This window comes from Elephantulus edwardii, unplaced genomic scaffold (assembly GCF_000299155.1).
Source record: "Elephantulus edwardii isolate Elephantulus edwardi_28Jun2011 unplaced genomic scaffold, EleEdw1.0 scaffold00098, whole genome shotgun sequence".
NCBI lineage: Eukaryota > Metazoa > Chordata > Mammalia > Macroscelidea > Macroscelididae > Elephantulus > Elephantulus edwardii.
This window is the reverse complement of record NW_006399848.1, coordinates 2,089,870-2,113,676: the sequence shown is the minus strand read 5'-3', so window position 1 is coordinate 2,113,676 and position 23,807 is coordinate 2,089,870. Positions and strand designations below refer to the sequence as shown.

At 38.9% G+C, this 23,807-nt stretch overlaps 1 pseudogene; it reads left to right on the top strand.

Annotated features, from left to right (window-relative positions):
- Positions 1-6,053: 6,053 nt before the first annotated feature.
- LOC102872190 lies at positions 6,054-6,713 on the top strand (annotated as a pseudogene).
- Positions 6,714-23,807: the final 17,094 nt, after the last annotated feature.

Sequence of the window (23,807 nt, the reverse complement as noted above, 5' to 3'; positions counted from 1 at the left end):
CTTTGGGTTGGCAGTACAACTCCCTACCCCCTAGACCACCAGGGCTTCCTAAAATAGTGAAAGACAGGGTTCAAAGGAGACACACCTTTATACTTTTTAAAATATCTTATGATACTAAAGATGGAGGAACCCAAACTACTAGTAATTTTTGTTTTCTAGTAATTTAAGAAATATTCCAACTCCCAAATAATGACATTTGTAAATTGTGAATTCATATTTACAATCTGTAAATGGTTATCAATGATTGTTAAACAAATATCTAAAAATTCACGTTGTGACATTTAGCAAGGAAATGTAATGCATTAACTCTCAACATTTTTTAAAGACAGGAATGTGTCAAAAAGACTGACAATATCTCTGTTTTTGTGCAGTTTCCAGTGTAGCATGGAGACACAGAAGATTAACGAGGCAGTGGAGGAAGGTCAGTGGTGAGTACTGAAAAGAAAAAGAAAGCAGATTAAGGGCACAGAGGGAATGCTGTTTTCAATAAGATTTCCAGGAAAGCATATCTCATGAGGTAATATCTGAGATGAAGTCTGTATAATGAAGGGGTACACTATATGGAAAGCTGGCAGTAAGATCTAAGAACACATGCAAAGACCTGAGGTGAGGTGATGACTGGTTCTCAAGGAAGCAGAAGGAACAAGTGTGGCAGGAGTGCAGCTAGCCTAAGATGAGCAGGTGCATCAAAGAACACTGGAAAGAAATATCCATTTCAGCATCAGAACAGTATGAAGAATCAAGAGTGAGTATCTTCACATAGAGAACTAGAATGGCAAAGACAAGGATTTGTGGTGAACGGCTATTGGAAGCAGGAGTGGCATCCACTTCCTACACCACATGCCTGTGGAATCTCTATGAACTTGAAGAAAGGATAGTTATAGAAAGGCCTCAGGTCTTTTGTTCATATGGTCACTATGAGTCATATGCAACCTGATGGCAACAACAACAACAGATATGGAAATAAGCATAGATTTAGACACAAAGAAAGATGGGCTAGCAGGTGAAGGGTGGAACAAAGGAAGGGAGGAACAAAAACATGAACATTCAAGGGAGGAAAAAAGTATGAAAAAATTATGGTAAAAATCCATGGGCCCACTTATTCTTTTTCAAATTTTAATGATTAAAAAAATGGGAAAGACCAGATGTGCCTCCTTCGAATCCAACAGATGCTCTGCTGGAGAAGGAGGGACAATCTCCCCCTGTACCAGTCAGATCTGATTTGATGGTACAATGCACAAAAAAATAAAATTTTAAAAAAGTCTTTTAAAAAAAATGGGAAAGAAAAATGATTGGCAAAAGTGGTGAACATGTAGATTCGACTCAGAAAACTGGGTCAAGAAGATGAAATGGACAAATTTCTAAAATGATGCAAAGTATTAAAAATAGAAGAAACAGAAATTGTGAATAGGTTTATTACAAATGGAGAGATTGAACTAGTAATAATAATGATAACTTCCTAAAAGAAAACTCAAGGTGTTCAGGTGGCTTTATTGGTGAATTCTGCCAAACATTTAAAGTGGTAACATCAGCCTTCACAAATGAGGAGGAGATAGAGAAGGAGAAGGAGGAGGAGGAGGAGGAGGAAGGAGGAGAAGACATTCTCCAATTCATTATATGAGGTTTTATTACTTTGAAATTAAAATAAGACAAAGATCTAAGAAAATACTACAAGACAATGTTTTTTATGACTATAAATGTAAAAATCCTCAACAAAATAGCCACAAAATTAATGAAGCAAAAATGGATTACATATATTTTTTCCTTGGAGTAGACTTCCACTAAAGTTATAGGACAGCCGGATGACCTATTTCACCAACCAACATTGGCTTTGGAAATAAAGGGAAGGGACAAGGGGAGGAAAGTGGAGGAGAGATTCAAAGCTGAGGACAGTGCTTAGAAACTCTAATCATTAACCTTAGTTTTCTGGAGTTTGTCACCAGAATGTGAGGACAGTGGCATGAGAATTGTACCAACTATTTAAAAAGAGACTGATTTGCTATGAGAGGTAGTACTTGACAGTAGTGGGCCAGAAAAATTAATTTCAATGTTCTTTTTCTGTTTTTCATTTTTATGATGAGTGTTCTCCTTATAAATGGACAAAAGCAAGCTGAATTGGTATCAGGAAATTGTGCAGACTCAACTTCTTTCAGAGGAGATGCATGCCTCTCTACTCACAAGTGTCCTTCTCCTGAGACTTTCCTCCAAACTTCATAGAAACATGCAGCAGAAGCAGCAGAACTATATAGTCATTGCTGATCTACCTATCATTCCTTACGGCAATGGTATGATTATTTACAAATGCCTGTACCGGAAGGTCTTGTTTGAATGCATCTGGGATTGTTTATTAATTTCTGAGATTCTCTTTTTCTTGGTTTCTTAATAGAATATAATTTTTAAAAGAACATAAATTTTAAAAAAATTATTCTAGCATAAAACACAATTTTACTAAGAAAATACCATATCTTCATATACCATTATTATTACACAAATTGAAAAAGAAACTACTTGTTAATATCTTAAAAAATCTAAATAGTACTGCAATCCCAGAGGTATGCAGTTCAAATCCACCAGATGTTCTGCTGGAGAAGGAGGAACAATCTCCTCCTATACCAGTCAGATCTGATTTGACGGTACACACACACACACACACACACACACACACACACACACACATTTAATAAAATAAATAATAGTAAAAAATATAAATAGTAAAAAATGCAAAAATTTATAACTGTTATTTCAAAATAAGTTTATTTATGTCCAAGTGATAATTTGCTTTTCTAAGTGACAGTTTGCTTGGCTCCACAATTAACACTTTTGGCACCAGCATCCAGGACATTAAAAGATGTATTGCATTGGGAAATTCTGCTGTCAGAGACCTCTCCAAAGTACTGAAGAGCAATGACGTCACTCTAGAGACAAAGGTGTGCCTGATACAGGCCATGGTCTTTGCAATCATTAGCTATGCATCAGGGAGCTGGACCATGACTAGGGATGATAGAAGGAGAATTGATACCTTTGAACTATGGTGCTGGAGAAGAGTCATGAACTGCTAAGAGAAAGAACAGGTTCATTCTAAAGAGGGTTAAACCAAACTGCTCCTTAGAGACAAGGATTCTAAAGCTTTGTCTGACATACTTTGGACATGTTGCAAGGAAGGACCAGTTCTTGGAGAGGGACGTCATGCTTGGGAACGTGAAAAGACAGCGCAGGAGAGGAAGATTCTCAATGAGATGGATTGATTCCATCACTGGGGTAATGGGGATAGGCGTGTCAGAGACAATAAGATTGGCAAGGGATAGAGCAGGAGTAGGGCTGTTGTACATAGGGTCACTATGAGTCACAGGCAACTTGATGGCATATAACAACAACAACAACAAGTGATAAAAACAAATAAACCTTTCTGCCACCCATCTAGCCAAGGACAAAGTCAATTGCACTAATCATCTTGCACTGTAGAATAGGAGGAAAACACTTTTTTATTGACTATTTATAGAAAAAGCCTTGCCACACCAACTCCAAGGGAGTTTGCGTGACAAAATCACCCGATTGAGGCAGAAACTTCAAGGAAGTCAGTCTCTCGGAACGTGTGCTTTCTCCATGATTGTTCTTGGCCTTTCTGTAATCTCTCTTCCATTGTCTCTTTGTATTTTCTATGTGGGACAGGGGGAGAAGGCTGTATCCTTTACACAAAGTGTTCTTACCAGAAGTTTGTTAGATGTTCCCAAGAAAGAACTAAATGGAGGTGACGACTTTAATACGCGAACATTACCTCCGGTTCTTTTAGCATTACTAAAACTTCTCAAGAATAATATGATTTTAGGGGAATCCATGGATGCATTATAACAAAAAGAATTAATGGTGGAAATCTCAGAGATGACCACCACAGAGATTCCTAGATTTCTAGGGCTTATAAGAATTCCTTCAAAGGAAAAACCCAAACCCTTGCCCCTGACCACAAGAACACCAGGCGGAAGAATTGTTTATCTATTAGGTAATGGTCATTTGTGGCAGCCCCCTATTGGGAAAGGCCCTTACAGAATTCCAGAGCCTACAGATAAACCTCTTCCATACACTGGAGAATATGATGAATTTAATGCAAAACACCTTGATGGTTTTGTGTATTGGGATATATTTTTCAAGAGGTTTGAAAATGACCAAAGAGAAGATGTTATGCGAGGTATAGGTGGTAAAATAGATCATGAGACACGATTGGGATGATGAATTTAGGCAATATTATGACCCAAAACATCCTTTGTGTGAACCTAAATCCCCTTATTGAGACAGTGATCACCCGTGGAATAATGGAAGGTGTAAAATTATTGTCTCTTGGGGGGAGGGGTTTGTGCGGGGAGAAGGGTGCAACAGTGAATGAATGGAATCCCACAATCTCTGTAGATGTTCATTGAAATGAAAAATAAACAACCTAAATTAAAAAAAAAAGTATTGTCTCTTGAAGAGAAATGAATAATATTGTAAATTTAGCTAAAAATTTAAAATGTATCAGCTTAAATTTAAAATATAACTTTTTAAATTTGTAACTTTGTAATCCAAACAAGTTGGGAAACAGGTTTGAGAAAATGTTTAAGCAAAAAGCCATTGTCTACCAAGATCTCCAATTACCAAGGAACCCTGACCATAAAGAATACCTGTGTGTAAGAAAATAATGTAAACTTTATTCTTACTTTTGTTGTCTTTTTGGCTATTCTTAAGCCCCTAATTGTTAAATGGGATATAAATATATCATGCTAAGTGCAGTAATAAGAATAACTTAGAATTTAAATCATCAGATCACTTGACTCTGTGTCTCGTGTTCTTTCACCGTCCCTCCTCAGAACTTCTACCCACCTTTGTGTTCCCTCTTCGAGACCCTAGACTCCAGGCTTCCAGCCCCCCGAGTGCAGCAGCTCACAGCAAAGCCTAAGAAGGAGGATAAGTGCTGTTAATTTTACAGGCAATTCTTTTTTATTTACATGATCTTCTTTAATGTTCATGAAAGTGTGACTCTCTTCTTTTATAAGTAATATTCATTTGAAGCAGTAAATAAAACATAAAATCATTGATTGCTAGGGGGGAAAAGAATTACACACCACGGCCATGTAAAATTTCACAAATAGAAGGAGAGTTCAACATATAAAAATCTGTGTAATATATATTAATAGAATAAAGGGAAACACTTTTATATTATTTCAAGAGACACAAAAAAGTATAATCTCCTGATTATATATCAAAGCAAGCTAGTAGGGCAGTGTTCTGTTGGAATAACATTTTCTGGCCACTCACCTTGTTCTGCGCCACTGGATAAGACCCTTGTACAGAGCCTGCCTTCTTGTGTATTGGTGCTACAAAACGCTGTGCTCCCCATTGCTCACCCAGACCTCCAGGCACCTGGCTGAGGTGGGCTCATCTCTCCATACATGCCAGCTTCTCCTGCTGGAGACAGCTTGGATTTTAGACCTCCTAGCCGCACCCTAATCTGTGTGTAAACAGACCTCATTGTAAGAACTTTTCTCAACCCTGGTGACTCTGAGGTCTTTGAACCACTTGTTGGAACAGTGTGAGGAGGTGAAAATGTACTTCAGAGGTTTTTCAAAGAGCAGAGGAAATGTGGGAAGAACCCAGAGAAGAGTCAAGAGAAAACCTACAGTTGCACCATTGACACGCCCTCCAGATGTTGGTTGTTGTGGAGAACACAGGTGTCTCTGAACGGCTTTGTAATTGTTGAACAGGGAAAGCATTCACACCAGGAACTCATTTGTTTTGTCTCTGGCCTGGCCAAAGAGGGATCATCAAGTATCTGCAGCATGCCAGGAAGATAGGTGAAAACCTCACAGGCCATTATTCTTGGATTTGTGCTTTGACTCCTCAGAGAAGCAGCAAGAGGAAACAGCACATCATTCAGCTGGAGCCAGACTTGGACCATTACTGTGAATCTCCAGGGGTTACCACAGCACCTCCCAAGTACACGTTTACTCTTGTGATTCAGCTTAGACATTTGGTTCAATCATCAGTACAATCACAAGGGAAGTTGTAGAGGAGGAGGAGGCAAGATGAGTCGGGAGAAGGAGGAGGAGGAGGGAATGAGAATGAAGCCAAAAGGGTATTTACAGATAAAGGAAGAGGGTGGATCATTGAGTCCGTGGGGGGGGGGGGCTGCCTGTCCATCTGGCAAGTGCTATACCCCCACCAGTGTCCCACAATAGGGGCACCCGTTTTTCTGAGACGTGGGAATATTTCCACTTGGCTCCACCATGAGCTGGGCACCGCCCGAACCAATATGCCACCTGTCATCGGTGTGGTAAGACAGGTGAGCCGTGGCCCTGGGGTTAATGTGGACACCACGGCCCTGTGGAAGCATCTGAAGAGCCAACACAAAGAGGAGCTGGACAGAGTGGGCATGGTCAGGCAGGGCAGCGTCAGGACTCAAGGCCTCAAGGGTTGCAGCTTTCTTTTGGCATTGACGGAGATTGGGCCAGGCTCCTGGAGCAGATGGGAGGGCTGGATTTGTGGGCCAGCCAGAGGGAAAAGGAGATACTTAGGAGGAGAAAGCAGTGGAATGGCGGGAGAAGGCAACAGAAAGGTGGAAATGAGCCGTGAAGGAAGTGGAAAGGGCCATCATGGAGATGAAGTGGAAGGTGAGGGCTGAGAAGGAGGCATGGCGGAGGGAGAAAGACCTGCCTGCTGCGTCTCACTCTTTTCATTTTGTTTAACTTGGGCTAGAGGGAATGGACTCTGAACTCACCACAAAAAAAAAAAAAACCCAAACAAACAAAAAAAAAACCCAAACCCCACAACATTTTAGTTCCAGCTCAAATAGAAAGCAGTTTTGTGTTACTCTATTTCTGAAACAAAGCGCAGAGAACATGGATTAACCTATGTGGGTTTGAACTGACCCCATATTTATCTTCAGGATTCCCTGGAACTGCACTGACCCTTGATCAAAGCTTTATAATATGCTAACCACACAGCAACCATGAGTTAACTTTGTACAGCAAATGGACAGACCAGTGCTATAGAAGAAGGTTTGACCAAAACCAATTAAAACCAGGCCGTAGGGCCACAGGACTGAGGGCCCTAATGCGTTTTTTAATAGGAGGCCGAATCACATCATCTCACACCCATTAGTGAGTTAACATTCCACCCTAATCCTCACCAGAACCAGCAAACAAGCCTCTGTAGAGAAAACTTCCAAACTGGATTCGAGCGCCATACAGCTGAACAAATGCGTTTTTAAATAGGAGGCCAAATCACATCATCTCATACCCTTTAGAAAGTCAATTCCACCATAATCCTCACCAGAACCAGCAAACAAGCCTCTGTGTAGTCATTATACATTGCTGATGGATGTATATATTCAATGACTTAAAATTTATCCCACTATTTTCCACAGGAACTGGACATAACCATTAATAAATACTATCTTTTCTTACCTTAAATGTTGAATACCTGAGGGAGCTTTATGGAGATATGTCTATCAGTGTTTAGATTAGACATCTAAGTGGTTAAAACCCAACCACATTGCTATGAACCCAAATGGAGATATTTTAAATCCATTCTTAGGAAGAATGTTTTAGCAATCTACATCCAAATTCAAGTTCCTTGTGACTGAGTTAAAACCGACTGGTAGCTGACCCTCAAGCAGATTTCTGAGTCTCTAAATTACAGGGGAAAGGTAGACCATCTTTCTTTTTTTTTTTAAATTAAATTTTATTAATTCTAATGGACATTTACAGAGATTTTGGGTTTTCATTCATTCATTGTTGCACTATTTTCTCTACCCTCCTCCCCAGTTCATTCCTCTTTCCCCCCCCTTGAAAGTCTGTTTTAATTGTCCAATTGCCACAGTGCTTGTCAAAGCCAGTTCTGATTAATCTCCTTTGTCAGTGTGTCCTTTGCCATTCCCTATCACTCCTCCCTGAGAGAGACTTCACCCTGATTCATAAGGAAAAGGGGACGGCGTATTCTCTTAGCTACTTCCTGCTGAAAAGGGACACTGTAGGTTTCAGGGTGTGCAAATACTTTTATAAGAAACACAAATGCAGGCTATACACATGGATTTCTCCTGATGGTATGCATAAGAATCAGATAAGTGACATTTGTGGAAAGAGTCACTGGAGAAGCTCAATATCAGCTGTGAAAACTAGGCCAGGTGCTGATTGTGGAACTGACTACCAACTACTCATACACAAATTTAAGCTGAAGTTGAAAAAGAAATAAAATCCACAGGAAACAAAATTTGGCATTAAAGTCTATCTCACTTGAACTTCAAAACCATCTCAGGTACACGTTTGAGGCCTTGAACACCAGTGAGTGAAGAACAAATGTGCTATGGGAGGTTATAAAGAATATCATCCATGAAGAATGCAAAAGGTCATTTAACAATTTTCATATTTTTTCGACTTAGTTTTGTAGGCTTGTAAATAGTTCTGTGATAAACATTTTGTGCATAAAAATTTGTTATTATTGTTGCTGTTATGTGCCATTGAGTCGCCTGTGACTCATAGCGACCTTATATATAACAGCCCTAAACTCTGCTCTATCCTGTGCCAATCTTATTGTCTCTGATACACCTACCCCCATTACCCCAGTCACAGAATCAATCCATCTCATCAGGGGTCTTCCCCTCCTGTGCTGTCCCTCCACAGTCCCAAGCATGACGTCCCTCTCCAAGAACTGATACATCCTGCAACATGTCCAAAGTATGTCAGGTGAACCTTCAGAATCCTTGCCTCCAATGAGCAGTCTGGCTTTATCCTCTCCAGGACAAACTCGTTTGTTCTCTTAGCAGTCCATGGTATGTTAAATACTCTTTTCCAGCACCACAACTCAAAGACATCAATTCTTCTGTCATTCTTACTCATTGCCCAGCTCTCCGATGCACAGCAAGTAGTTGTGAAGACCATGACCTGGATCAGGCACACCCCAGTCCCCACACTGACATCGTTGTTTCCCAGCACTCCGGGGAGATCCCTGACAGCAGATTTACTCAAAGCAGTTGGTCTTCTGATTTCTCAATTGCTGGTGCCAAGAGTGTTGATTGTTGAGCTGAGTGAGCTTGTAACTGTTAACAACCTCAATCTCTTCTCCGTTCATCATGGTGTTGCCAGTTGCCCCAGTGGTGAGAATCTTCTTGATGTTGAACTTCAAATGATGAGGATATGATAAAATGCATGCTCATGTTCTTCCAGTGGGAATGTAAATTGGTATAATTTTGCTGGGGAAAACAAATTGACAAAGTATCTCCACAACCTTAAAATGCTTAAAATGTTTTTCTTGAAATTTTTAATTTTACAGCTAGGAAATAATCAAAGGTACATAAAATACTTATTGCATTGGGAAAGGCTGCCTGTCCAAAGTACTGAAGAGCAACGACGCCATTCTGGAGTGTAAGGTGCGCCCGATACAGGCCATAGTCCTTGCCATGCATTGAAAAGCTGGACAATGATGGTAGAAGAAGAATTGATGCCCTCGAGCCGCGGCGCTGGAGAAGATTACCGAACACACCACGGACCAACAAGAAAACAAACAGGTCCGTCCTAGAGAGGGCGAAACCAAGTTTCTCCCTGGAGGCCAGGACCCCGAAGCTCTGTCTCACATACCTTGGGCATGCAGCCAGGAGGGACCAATCCCTGGAGAAGGGCATCACGCGCACAAGGCCATCTTTCTTAAGCAGAGGTGCTGGTGAATTTGAACCACAGGAGAGAGCGGCCCTGCCTTTGAGTTAGCAGAGAAATTCCCTACGCAAGAGGCCACCAGAGTCCCTTATGTCCAAAAAGCAACAGTCATCCAGAACCATATGGAGTGCAGTTCTACTGTGAAATCACCAAGAGGGAAAATTGATTAAACAGCAATTAAGTTTTTTTATTTAGGGTAATCCAACCTGCATTCCACTACCATCAATTCAATTCTGACTCACAGCTACCCTCCCTCCATCAGTTGCCCAAGGCTGTAAATCTTTAAGCAGATAGACCTTCTCCCAAAGAATGGTTGATGGATTCAAATTTCCCACCTTTCAGTTCACAGTTCAATACATTATCCATTAGTCCACCAGGGTGGATATGTGTCATATTTAAAATTAAAATAAAGAAGTTGTAAGATTATGCATTTTCCCCATTAAAAACATCATATCTAATTACACACTAAAAAAAATGTGCTAACCAATGATAAATAACATTTTGCCACTAGTGTTTGAGGGATCTTTTTAGGGGGAAGAATTTTTCAGCCTGCCAGCATTGTTTAATCAATGACAATTGGAATTATGCCTTAATCTTGGTTTTGGTGGAGCTAAAGATTTTAATGCTTGAGACCTGTGAAGTACCCAGAATGTACCTGAAATCAGCTGTCAAAGACCTTGCTGAGAACTAGGCTTCCTGGGGCCAACATGTCTGTATAAGCACTTGTGGTGGTTTGAGACCCGGAGACAGAGCAGCTTCTGAAAGACCGACCTAAAGAAGACAAAGTTAAAGCCGTGCCAGAGAACTTTGGATTCCTCCAAGACACACCTTTCTTCTATTACGATAGCGTTTTATCCTCAACTTACATTAAAACTATTTTCTCAAAAAAAAAAAATTTTTCCTCAGATCATTTTTCAGAATTATCAGCAGATATCTTCTCCCAGTTTAAATCTGGAAGTTCCACTGAAACTTATCCACAACCGGTGACCCTACGGAGTATTTAAACTACCCTGTTGTTGTTATGTGCCGTTGAGTCGCCTGCAACTCATTTAAAATACCAGTAGTACATGTGCAGACAGCTTAGCAATACAGTAACAGGTCAAACTAAAAGACAAGTAGTGAATCTTAAACACAGTGTATTCGATAAATATTTGCTGGATTAAAAATAAATGTGCATAGGATTGATCTCCTGTGGCTTAGTGGTAAAAGAGTTGTACCAACCCAAGGAGCAGCAGTTCAAATCCAACAGGTGCTCCATGGGAGACGGGGATAATCTCCTCAGGTGTGATTTATGCCTTAGAAAACTCTCTGGATGGTCAGTTATGAGTTGGTCCCAAATCTATATACAACACGCAGCAAAATTCTAAAGCTTTTTTAGCATTTAGTACTTGAGCTACTTAAAAATACAGGATAAAGTTGTTGCTGTGATTTAGAAAGGCAAAGATATAATGGAAATATGTATAACAGCCTAAAGGTTAATGATCTATACTAACAAATTGTCATATTTTTATGTTTACTTAAATCCATTATCCTTCCATTTAAAAAAAAACATAAGTCATTAGATAGCCCGTCACATCAAAGAACTACCAGATAAGTAATAGAAGCTAGAGTACTATATGATGAATATAAAAGCATTAGTTTCAAAAAGAGAGCTGCAGAAAGAATTATTCTGCCTCCAGAGTATTTAATCAACCTTAGATCTCATGGCATTTTTTTTAAAGCCAGTATAAAATAATTTTTATTTCCATTCATTGTTGCACATTTTCTTCTCTACCCACCCACCCCCAGTTCGCTTTTGTCTCTGAAAATTTAAAAAAAAAAATCTTTCATTGCTGTACAATTCCCCACCTCACCCCCATCCGCTTTACAATGCAGCTCTTATTCTGGACTATTATCATACAAATAATGCCTAATCACATATTCCTATTAATCAGTTCTTCCCCTTATCTTTTTCCATGCAGAGTACATTATTTATCCCCTTTTGTTAGTTTGTCTCCAACACTGATTTTAGTCCTGTTTTACAACAGTGCTATTATGCACTATTTGTCCTCTAGTGACTGAGATATTTCACTCAGGATACTGCACAACCAGGAGAGGATAAAATAGATGAATGGGACCTTCTAAGAATCAAATCCCTATGCACATCAAAAAACTTCTCTGACACGGTAAAAAGGAAAGCCACAGACTGGGAAAAAATATTTGGTAATGACATATCTGATAAGGGATTTATATCTAGAATTCATAATAAACTTTTAAGCAACCATTTATATATTGGCTTATTTTCCTAGGTCTGTTTATGGTTTTAATAAAGATAAAGATTATACCAATGCTTATATTTAATATAAAGTATAAAAAAACAATGCAGAGAACAGACCTCTTACACCTAGAGAAAATTATTTGAAGATTATCATCAGATTACTAGATCCAACTAATACAAAGAGGTTGAGTGATTCTCTCCCACTCCACTCACACTGGAAATGCCACACGCTTCTTTGCTCCCTGTTTCAGCCCTTGTCTCTTACTACCATCTTGCTCTTCCTGATAGGCTCCCAAGCTCTCCTTTTAACTGCTTTGTCGGTACTTAGAACTAATACAGACTAAATTACCAGTAAATCAGAAAATTCGCAAATCCTGAGACTCTGAAGAAAAGAGAATAAAATAATTTTTTTTTACCTTCTAAACCCAAGAAAACATGCAGATAGAGCTCACCTGGAGATACTGAGTATTTGAATCAATAATTGCAGTAATCAGTAACAGCCATGAACTGCAAAAGAAAGTAACGGAACTGAGGTCAATTCCAGAATAACTGTAATGCTACAGTGACACCTAGTGAATATTCATAGTATAACATGGACTCAAACCAAAAACAACACTAAAAATTTAACACAGTAAGAATTGTAAAATACAAACTAACAGACAAAAAGGCTTGCACTAACTTAGAAAAATTAATCATTACTAACATTGGGAAATAAATTAATATTTTAATTTCTCTTGCTACACCACAGTAGATCCTAGTGCACCATAGAGCTGAGTTTCAATCTAGATCATTGGGTCACTGTGAGTTAGATTCACCTGATGGCATTTAATAACAAGAATAAACAAGCCTACTCGGCTTGCTTCCATTTAAAATTTTCCAAGTCTAAGAGCTTCTTTTGTCACTTTGTCTAAATTGATGAAGAATACTTTTTTCCTCAGAATTAAGATTCCACCCCACCCCACCCCCCATTTTGTGGGGGTTTTTTCTAGCTATATTTTTAGCTTTCTAAGTTCTTTATATTAAATTTTCAACTTGTCAAAAATGCAAACTAAAATTTTAGCAATCTGCCCTATCAACTCTATCAACTTATCAATTCAATTTTTTTGGTGAGGTGGTTCAATTAGCTCTGGTATAGTTCTAATCCATTATTTTTCTATTTTTAATTTGTAAACACCTTCTCTTGTGATGCATGTTAGCCCAATTTCAGACTGCAGACCTTAACATAAATCTTCATGTTCTTCATTTTTGGCTTAATTTTTGGCATGTCAATTCAGTAATAGATGTATTAACAGATCTTCCTTGCTTGTATATGGATAATTATCCCATATCTGACTGCACTGTATTTCACGATAGATTTTGAATTTGTTTTAATGATGAATGTAACTCCACTACTCTTTAATCTGTTATTCCCAGCATATTAGACCACATGATTATCTGATTCAAAGGACTATTTTAAAAAAGAAAGAAAAACAAGCAAAGAAATAGCCATTACTGATCCATTTCCATTCACTGTTCTTAGGATATAAATCTTGATGTGTTGTGTTTCATTTTTTATAATTTCCAATTTTCCTAGATTTGTTCTTTGTATATTCCATGTCCCACTTATTAGAGGATGTTTACAGCTGTTTTGAGTCTTGTCACATCAGAATATAAAATTGGCAGACAAGTGGTGGTATCTTACTTTATGGAAGAGCAATCAGCCCCACACCCACTGAAGCACTGGCCGTCACAGACGGTCAAGCTGACACAGAACATTAACCGTCATGTAGCCTGTTCTGTATGAGTCATGTGATCAGTCAGCACACAATTACTAAAGACCTGCTGTTTGGGGAGGAGTTTCCCATAAGCTGCTTTGACCACAGTAAAGGACAAAATTTAGTGTTATGTTGTTGTTATGTGCTATCAAGTAGGAACTGACTCATAGCTGACCCTCCGATGAGTTTTAAGAGGCAGTCAATCACACAGGAGGAGACTGTCCATCAGCTGCCTGTGGAGAACCTGGTGGCTTCAAACTGTGTGCCTTTGGGTTGCAGCACAGCTTCTAACCACTAGGCTAAATACCTAGAAAATTTTATTTTTTGAGGAGCCATATGTACATAACAAACTAAGTCACAAAATGAGATGTAACTAATCCAGAAGTGTTAAGAATTCTGGCATTGAATGACATCATAGAAGTTGTTAAACTGGGCTCAGAATAGAATATGGATGAGAAACAGTATTAAGTGGTGAAAAAACAGTGTGAACAAAGCAACACTTCGAATTTCCCTGACTTAGCACTGCTATAGCACAAATGTATATATACACATAACTTATTTGGGATCCTAATTAGAACTTTGTGAAATACTGATATAGAAACAGAATACAAGTAATGCTGCCATGTTTTCCTGCATAGACTTCATATCTGCAAAGTATAGAGACATATAGAGTATGCCACCAATCTTATCAAATGAGTGCACGAACCACGTATTTTCTGATTAATTATAACACCAAATGGGGAAAGTGGTACAAGAGCACATACTAAGCACTTCAGAACCCCAGAGGAGAAGTCATTAATTATAAGCATCAGAAAAGCACAAATCAACTTTTGCATTCCATTTACATTATCCCAGACACCTAGTTTTGTGTTAACTGCATAACAAGTACGCAAAACAAGGCTGAATAATTTCTCTTAAAATACAGGCAAAATAGGATCACAATTGCAAGCTAATTGGAAGGAAATAAGATGGAAACAAATTCAGCATTAATATCAGAGACAGACAGACAGAAAATAATGGCCCTGAAGTTTTTCAAAGTCTATTGCAAGTAAAATTAATTTCTACAGAACTCAGGGGGGAAAAGTGATGAAAAGTGTACATGGTCCCACAGAATCCTTCACGGGATTGAACTTCACTACGATCCAGAGTAAGAGAATTACACAGAGAAGACATCCACAGAGTGGCTTCACACAACTGGATCCATTACTTAGCAACTGGATGAATGCAGGGATGAAAGCATTAGGCAATTTAGACACTCAGTTAGTGAGTGACTTGGACAACTTTCACTCCTTTGGAAGCAGGAAGCCTTCTCCTTGTCTGATGTCATCTGGTTTGTATTGTTTGTTGGGGTGTTTTTGTTGTTGTTGTTGTTTTTTCTTTAGTGACAAAAGATGCATTTTGTAAAAGGTCAACAGCATTATTTAAAATTCAGTGACTATTCTCTGGGAGAACTTAAACACAAAGCAAAGCCTATGATCTGAAAAAAAAAAAGAAAAGTGCATACAGTTTGGATACATAAAAACAATAGCTATATGTAGAAAGCAGCTGGCAAATCATTTCACTCCAAAGAAACTGTTAACAAAAATTAGTATTTTCAAATCATTTTCAACTCTCAAAACAACTATAAGATATCATCTAACCCCAGTAAGAATAGCGAGATTTAAAATAAAATAAAATGGAAAAAAAAGAATAGCGAGATTTAACAGAACAGCAAACATCAAACACTGGTGAGGTTGTGGAGAAACTGGAACCCTTATTCACTATTGGTGGGAATGTAAAATGGTGCAACCATTAAAGAAGGCTGTATGGCTCTTTCTCAAAAAGTTGCAAATAGAAATACCATTTGACCCAGCAATTCCGCTACTGGGAATTTACCCTAAAGAAACCATAACCATACAACAATGAATGAGTGCAAATCCAAAGACTCTGTAAATTTTCATTGAAATTAATAATAAAAAAAGATGTAAATAATAATAATTTTTTAAAAAGAAACCATAACCACCACCCAAGAAGATATATGCACACCCATGTTTATTGCGGCTTTGTTCACAATATCAAAGAGCTAGAAACAACACAAGTGTCCATCAACAAAATATTGGGTAATATTCACACAATGGAATAGTATGCAGCATTGAAAAACAAGGAACTCAAGAAATATTATACAAAATCGGTGACCCTGGAGGACATTATGCTGAGTGAAATATCTCAGTCATAAAAGGACAAATATTGCATAGGGCCACTGTTGTAAAACAGGACTGATATCATGGTTGAGGGAAGACAGAGAAGGAGGGGAGGAATGATGTATACTGCATTGAAACAGATGAGGGAGAGAACTGTTTAAAAGGGATATATGATTGGGTATTATCATGACAGAAGTCCAGAATGAAGGCTGCACAATGGAGTGGACTTGAGGGGGAAGGGTTGTATAACAATAAAAGAGTTTTTCCTTTACTTTTCAAGGAGAAGACTGAATTTTCAGGGGGGGAAGGGATGGGCAGAGAGAAAAGTGCAAAATGAATTAATGGAAACCCCAAGTCTTTGTAAACTTTCATTAAAATTAATTTTTATAAAATAATTTTCAACTTTGTTGGACAATTACCAATTTTTTTATCCCCTTGGAAAACATTGAGAATTACCAAGTCCACACATGGGCAATTCATAAATGTATAACTGTTATTTAAAAATCTGCAAGAAATTAAAAAAATTAACGCTCAGTTTAAATGTAAATAAGTGAACCAATTAAAGAGAAAATTTGACAAATATTATCAAACAATAAATTTATTATTTTGTTTTCTTTAACTGTGATTAGCAATGTTTGTTTGAGAACTAAGGTGATCTTGATGCAGGTCATTGTCTTTTCAATCACTATGTATCTATGAGTTGGACAATGAATAAGGTTGACAGAAGTTGCTGTTGAGTTGTGGTGTTGGAGAAGAGTACTGAATGGATTGCCAAAGAACAAACAAATATGTCTTGAAGAAGATACTGCCAGAGTGCTCCTTGGAGACAAGGATAGGGAAGTTTCTCCTCACATAGTCTGAGCATGTTTCTAGGAAAAATTATTCCTTGGAGAAGGACATCATGCTTGGACAGCATGGGAGGACAGCAAAAGAGAGGAAGACCTTCAACCAAGTGGATTGATAGAGTGATTGTAGCAGGAATCTTGACAGTCATCAGGTGTTGTATCATACTTTATGTCCAGGGACTAGTTCAAAGACTTTTTATGACCACTATCAGCAAGCAACTACCTATGAAACAGCTAGAACAATAGTACATAGCCAAAGAAATATCAGACATTTGAGGTGGATTTAGAAGAGGCTGTGGCACCATTAAATCATTTTTTATGTCAAATGGCTCCTGGCTGAAAGCAAAAAAGTACCAGAAGAATGTCTCATAAACATTTATTGACTAGGGAAAAGTATTTGATGTAGATCAAAACAAATTATGGCTAATACTAAGAAGAATGGGAATCTCAGAACACACGATTGATTGTACTCAGGCAAAACCTAGACCTAGACCAAAATGCTGTTATGCGAACAGAGCAATGGAGCACTACATGATGTAAAATTAAGAAAAGAGTGTGTAAATTATTTGAGAAGCTGGACTCTATGAATAATATGTGACTAAATATAAGAATATGTGACTTCAAAATTAAAGGAAGACTCATCAATAACTTTTGTTATGAAAAGGCACAAGTGTGCTTGCTAAAAAGTGAGGAATACTTAAAGTGGTTGCTGTAGATGGTTAACCACTGCTGAGATGGGTTAACTCATGGGCTGGAGAAAAGACTGCAACTGTCAGCAATTTCATCTTAGTTGGATTTGTAATCAATACACTTGGTACCAGCAATCTGGAGATCAGGATACATAATGGATGGGAAAGTCTGCAGTCAGGGACCTCTTCAAATTTTTGAGGAGTCATGAGAACTTTGGTTCAAGGACTGGGTGTGCATGATTCAAGCCATAGTCTTTTCTTTCTTTCTTCAATACAAGTCAATTCCATAACATGAGAAGTTAATATGAATCAAAACATAAATACACAAACACAATATACAATTCAAACAGATGTACAGCAATCAGATATTAAGGAAAAGGGAGTGTCCATTCACACACACGGTAACTTGAAATTTTTTGGATCTTGTTGTTTCCATACGGAGGTTTCTAACCACTGGAGGAAAAATAACTTTGGTTATCAAAACCACTGTGTTCATATTAGGTAAATGAACATCTAAGCAACAGTGTGTGACCATACAAACAAAAGACTTCATGAAGTGTCTATTTTAAAAACGATTCTGTGCATCAAGGCAGTTGTAAAAGATTTACTTCCCAGAATCAAGCCCACCTTGAGATTAGGTTCTAATAATCTAAAAATATTGACTAGCATAGAAAGTGTTTCAAAGATGACTATTGTGATTCATGGTCTTGTCAAATACCATAGTGGTTACCCACCATGTACAGTGTTTGGATGAGCTTCCCGATTGATTTATGCTGGGAAGCAGGGGTGGCATCCACTTCCTAAAACTAAGTGCCTCTGGAAACTCTCTAAACTCTTTAAATGTACAGAAATGATGGTAGTTCTAGAACAGAGTTCTGTACAGAAATTATGTTAGTCATAGAACGGAGTTTAGGTCTTTTGTGCAAAACTTACTCTCAGTCGTATTCGATTTAATGACACTTAACCATTGCTAAGTGAAACTAGTGCTGTTATATCTGGAGGAACACTCTTCCACTTTGTACATCACTCTTTGTCAATGTACAATATGAAGTAACCTGAGTTGCTGTGATGCTGAACCTTGTGCCATTGGGGTATCAAATACCAGAATGGCTTCCAAATGTGGACAGTGTTTGGTGGAGCTCCCAGATGTGAAACAGGTTTGGAAGCAGGAGTGACATCCACCTCCTAAACCACATGCCTCTCAAAACTCTATGAACTTGGTGAAATGATGACACTTATGGAAAGGCACTAGGTCTTTTGTTCATAGAGTCACTATTAATTGCACTCGACTCAATGGCAATCAACAACAACAACAAACTTAAGAGTATTAAAGTTTGTTAATTTATTGATGATTAGCTTCCATTCATCACTTCCCAAATTCTTGATTTATATTACTTTTGGTTCCTTCATGTTTGCCTTCTTTCTTTGTAAATTCTTGTTTGACCTTCAAACAAACGAATTTTAAAATCGTAAAAAATATTTAACATATGCAGAAATGAAAAGTAGCATTTTTAAATTCATTTAGGGCAATGCACTTCCTACTCTTTGGAATCAGTTTCGCTCACTAAATCTGACATTTTTGTTGACTGGAAATAGGTTATGTGAAATGTCTATCATGACTTTATAAATGTATAAGCAAAATTTAGTCATTATGTTTCGATTTAGGGTACATTCCAATCCATCATTCCCTGAAATGTGTCAGCTACATAAAAAGTCAAATGCAATGTCAAACCCAAAGCCTCAAAGAAGAATTCTGTTCCCAAGAAAACAGTGATAGCATAAGAATAGAAAACTTTCCCTAGAGCTTAACAGCATTAAATTAGTAATGCTAAAACAATACATGGAAGATTTACAGAAACATCTGGAGGTTCCTTCTAATATACATATAAATAGAACCATGGAATGTCTTTGCTGCAGAATGTCAAGGACTGCAGCCTTAAATATGGATTGAAGGTCAACATCAAGAAAACCATGATTCTCACCACTAAGCCAATTGGCAGCATCATAATAGATGGTGAAGAGATTGAGATTAACAACTTTAGTTTGTGTGGCTCCACAATCAACACTCCTGGTACCAGCAGCCAGGAATCAAAAGACTAATTGGATTGGGCAAGTCTCCTGTCAGAGACCTCTCCAATATACTGAAGAGCAACGATGTCAGTCTGAAGACTGAGGTACACCTGATATAGGCCATGATCTTTGCAATCACTTGCTATGCATCAGAGAGCTGGACCAGGGATGATAGGAAAGAGCATTGATGTTTTTGAGCTGTGGTGCTGGAGAAGAGTAATGAATGTACCATGGACGGCTAGGAGAAAAACAGGTTCGTCCTAGAGGGTAGGTGTGTCAGAGACAATGAGATTGGCATAGGACAGAGCAGAGTTTAGGGCTGTTGTACATAGGGTCGCTATGAGTCGTAGGCAACTTGATGGCACATAATAACAACAATCATTTTATGGCATTATAAATTAAATGAACAACATTAAATCCATCTTTTATTTCTAGAAAAAAACTTTTTTTTAAGTAGTTTTAAGTGTCCTGAATTCCTAGGCCACATTAAGGAAATCATCTCTAAACTTGTGGACATTGTTGTTCTTCATCTGGTACCTGAAACTCCAATACATGTGATACTGGCATTCATCAGCTAGTCAAGCACTTCACATGTTCTTCTAATCAGTGAAATCAAAGATTCTCAACATTTGCTGGGTCAATAAAATAAGATGTGGAATTGGTAGATTCTATGGAGCTCTGTTTTTTCCTTGCCACATTGGATTTCTAGGCACCATTTGGATTGAAATTAGAAGATGGGGAAGCAGAGGTGTTTCCTGGCCTGAGTCTCTTAACAGTTGAGATGTAGAAGGGAGAATGAGACCACAGGGAGACTGGCTGCGCACTTCCCTTGGTGGTGATGGTGGGTGTTTGTGTGGCAACCGAGGCATACAGGGAGAAATTACTTGATCGTGGCATGGCAGTTGTAGTATTTGAATAAATCTGTGTGGGGAGGAGCAGCGCAAGGGCAGCAGCCCCAGTCAGTCCAAGCCGGGCCACCTCTGCCCATGTTCACTCTCTCAGTGCGCAGAGCATATCTGGGTGCTGGGAGTACGGAGAATGGTGGGTAGGGGCGTGTGCAGCAAGGTGGGCCAAGCCATAGTCCTTTCAATCATTTGCTATGCATTCGAGAGCCGGAAAATGGATAAGCATGACAGAAGAATTGATGCCTTTAAACTTGTGAAGTTGGAGAAGAGTCTGGAATATCCATGGACTGACAAAAGAAAAAAACAGATATATCTTGGAGAGGGTACAGCCAGGGTGCCCCTTGGAAGCAAAGGTGATAAAGTTTAATGTCACATACTTTAGGCATAAGGGTTGTTTTTATTGTTTTGTGTGGTCGAGTCTGCAGAGACTCTTAGATACCCCACGTACAACAGCTCTGAAGCCTCCCCTGTCCTGAGCCAGTCTCACTGACTCCAACACACCAACCCCTATTGTCCCAGTCATTGTATCAATCCATCTCATCCGGGGGTCTTCTTCTCGTGGCTGTCCACCCACCTTTCTGAGCATGAGTCCTTCTCCAAGGATTGGCCCCTCCTGGCCACATGCCCGAAGTATGTGAAACGGAGCTTCAAAATCTTAGCCTCTAAGGAAACATTTGTTTTCACCCTCTGTAAGAAAAACCTATTTGTTTTTATGGATAGTTCATGGTATTTTCAAGACTCTCCTCAAGCACCACAACTTAAAGGCATCAATTCTTCTTCTGTCATTCTTAGTCATTGTCCAACTCTCTGATGAATAGCAAGTAACTGTGAAGACCATGGACTGGATCAGGCACCTTTTAGTCTCTTGACTGACAAACCCTGACAGCAGATTTTCCCAATGCAATTAATCTTTTGATTTCCTAAGTGCTGGTGCCAAAAGTGTTGATTGTGGAGCTGAGCAAACTGTAACTGTTAACAACCTCGATCTCTTCTCCATTTATCATGGTTCTGTCAATTGGCTCAGTTGTGAGAATCTTTGTCTTCTTGATGTTGAGCTTCAATGTATATTAAAAACTACAGTCCTTGACATTCTGTAGCAAGTAGAAGGGGCGTTCTGGTGACTTAGTGGGTAAGTATTTGTGCTGCCATCCCAAATGCAGATTGTTCAAATCCACGAGCTACTCTGTAAGAGAAAGTTGGGATATCTCTTTCCATGTGATTTATAGCTTCTGAAGACCCAATGGAGGGTCAGCTATGAACTGGTTCCACCTTAATGGTATTCAATAACAACATCAAAATGAAGCTAATTATATAAAAATATCATCAACACAGCATGGGCAAGTTATTCAGTCTAAAAATGGCCTAGTTCTAAAGTTTGCTTTTCACAGGCATATGGGTAGGCAAGACTTTCTTGGAGAGGGTCATCAAGCCTAGAAAAGTGGAGTCAGTGAAAAAAAGGAAAACCCTCAACCAGGTGGACTGCAACAATGGACTCAAGTGTGCTGAGACGCGGTACAGGATAGGACGGGATTCAGATCCGTCCTTCATAGGGTCCTATTGAGTTGTACTGGCTGGCACCTAATAACAATATGACTTATTAACAAAACAACTTACTAGAAACACAACAGATGATACTCCTTATGGCAAAGAAAATCCACAGACACTAGAAAAGTTTGAGAAGTATCAGTAAAGATGAGACAAGTGTGGGGGGAGGGGGGAAGAGGATTTGTAAGAAATAAGCTTTAGACTGATGCATCATCAGCGTAGGGAGAACAAAAGATGGAGATTCAAATGAAACATAAATGTTAACTGACATGAGAAAGCACAGAGCCTCTGGAATGTGTACACAGACAAGATAAGAGGGCAAGGAAAGGTTAGAGAGCTTTTTAAAAGAAGAAAAGAAGTAGATGACTTTCAGGAAAGTATGTATACCTTGTGTCATAGGACTCTGAACACTGTCGGACCCTCTTGTGTCAATCTCTTGCACGGTCTTCCTCTCTTGCACTGACCCTCTACCCTTTCAAGCATGATGTCCTTCTCCAAGGACTGGTCGCTCCTAGCAATATGCCCAAAGTTTGTGAGACAGAGCTTCAAAATCTTGCTTCCAAGGAGCAGCCTCGTTCCACTCTCTCCAGAACAGACCTGTTTGTTCTCTTGACAGTCCATCGTATGTTCAATGCTTTTCTCTAGCACTACAACTCAAAGGTATTAATTCTTCTTCTGTCACCCTTCATCACTGTTTAGCTCTTTGATGCATAGCAAGTAATTGTGAAGACCATAGCCTGGATCAGGCTCACCTTAGTCTTCATTCTGGCTCTTTAGTATTCTGGAGATGTCCCTAATAGCAGACTTTCCCACGACAATTTACCTTTTGATTTCCCAACCGCTGGTGCCAAGGGTGTTGATAGTGTAACTGAGCTGAAATTGTTAATAATCTCAATCTCTTCTCTATCATGATGCTGCCAGTGGGATCTACGTTGAGATTCTTTGTTTTCTTGATGTTGAGATGCAGCTGAAGGCTGCAGTCCTTGAATTTCTGCAGCAAATGCTTCAAGTCCTCAGTTTCAGCAAGTAAGGCTCTGTCATCTGTATGACTCAGGTTGTTGATGAGTCTTCCTCTAATCCTGGTACCACATTCTTCTTGATAGAGTCCAATCTCCTGAATGATCTGTTCTGCAAATAGATTGAAAAAAATATGGATAAAGGACACATCCTTAATGCACACCTTTCTTGATTTTCAACCATGCAGTGTTTCCTTGCTCTGTTTATATGACTGCTTCGTGGTCTAAGTATAAATTTTGCATGAGCACGATCAAGCGTTCTGGGATTCCCATTCTTTCCAATGTTAGCCACAACTTGTTGTGATCTACACAGTCAAAAGTCTTTGGATAGTCAATAGAACACAAAGAGATACTCTTCTAGTACTCTCTGCTTTCGGCTAAGATCCATCTGACATTGGCAATGACATCCCTAGTGCCACAGCCTTTTCTACATTGCCCTACAGTCCTCAGTTAATAAGAAATTGAGAGAGGGATTTGTGACCTATGGGAATAAAAACTCTTGGTGGATTGTGGAACGCAATTTAGCTTGGTCTCTGTCTGGATCTGGGTGCCTGGTTTTGTAAAATCGCTAATATTAGCCTTTTACTAAACTGAGTTTGGATTGGATTTCTCAAAAGTTTATCAGGCCAATAGTCTGGTTAACATACTGGTAAAATTATACAAGATAAGGCAGCCTGAAGGCACTGCTCCTAGCGTGGGAACCTGCCCTTGTTAAGTGATCATACTGACTCGCCAGTTGCCAAGCGGAGGAGTCAAGACAGGGCCCTGGGTACTGACAGCGTTTTTCACACAGTTAAGATGTAACACTCCTAATCCCACCTCTGGAGTGTGACCTGCAAAACTTCCCATATGAGAACTAAAACAGAAGC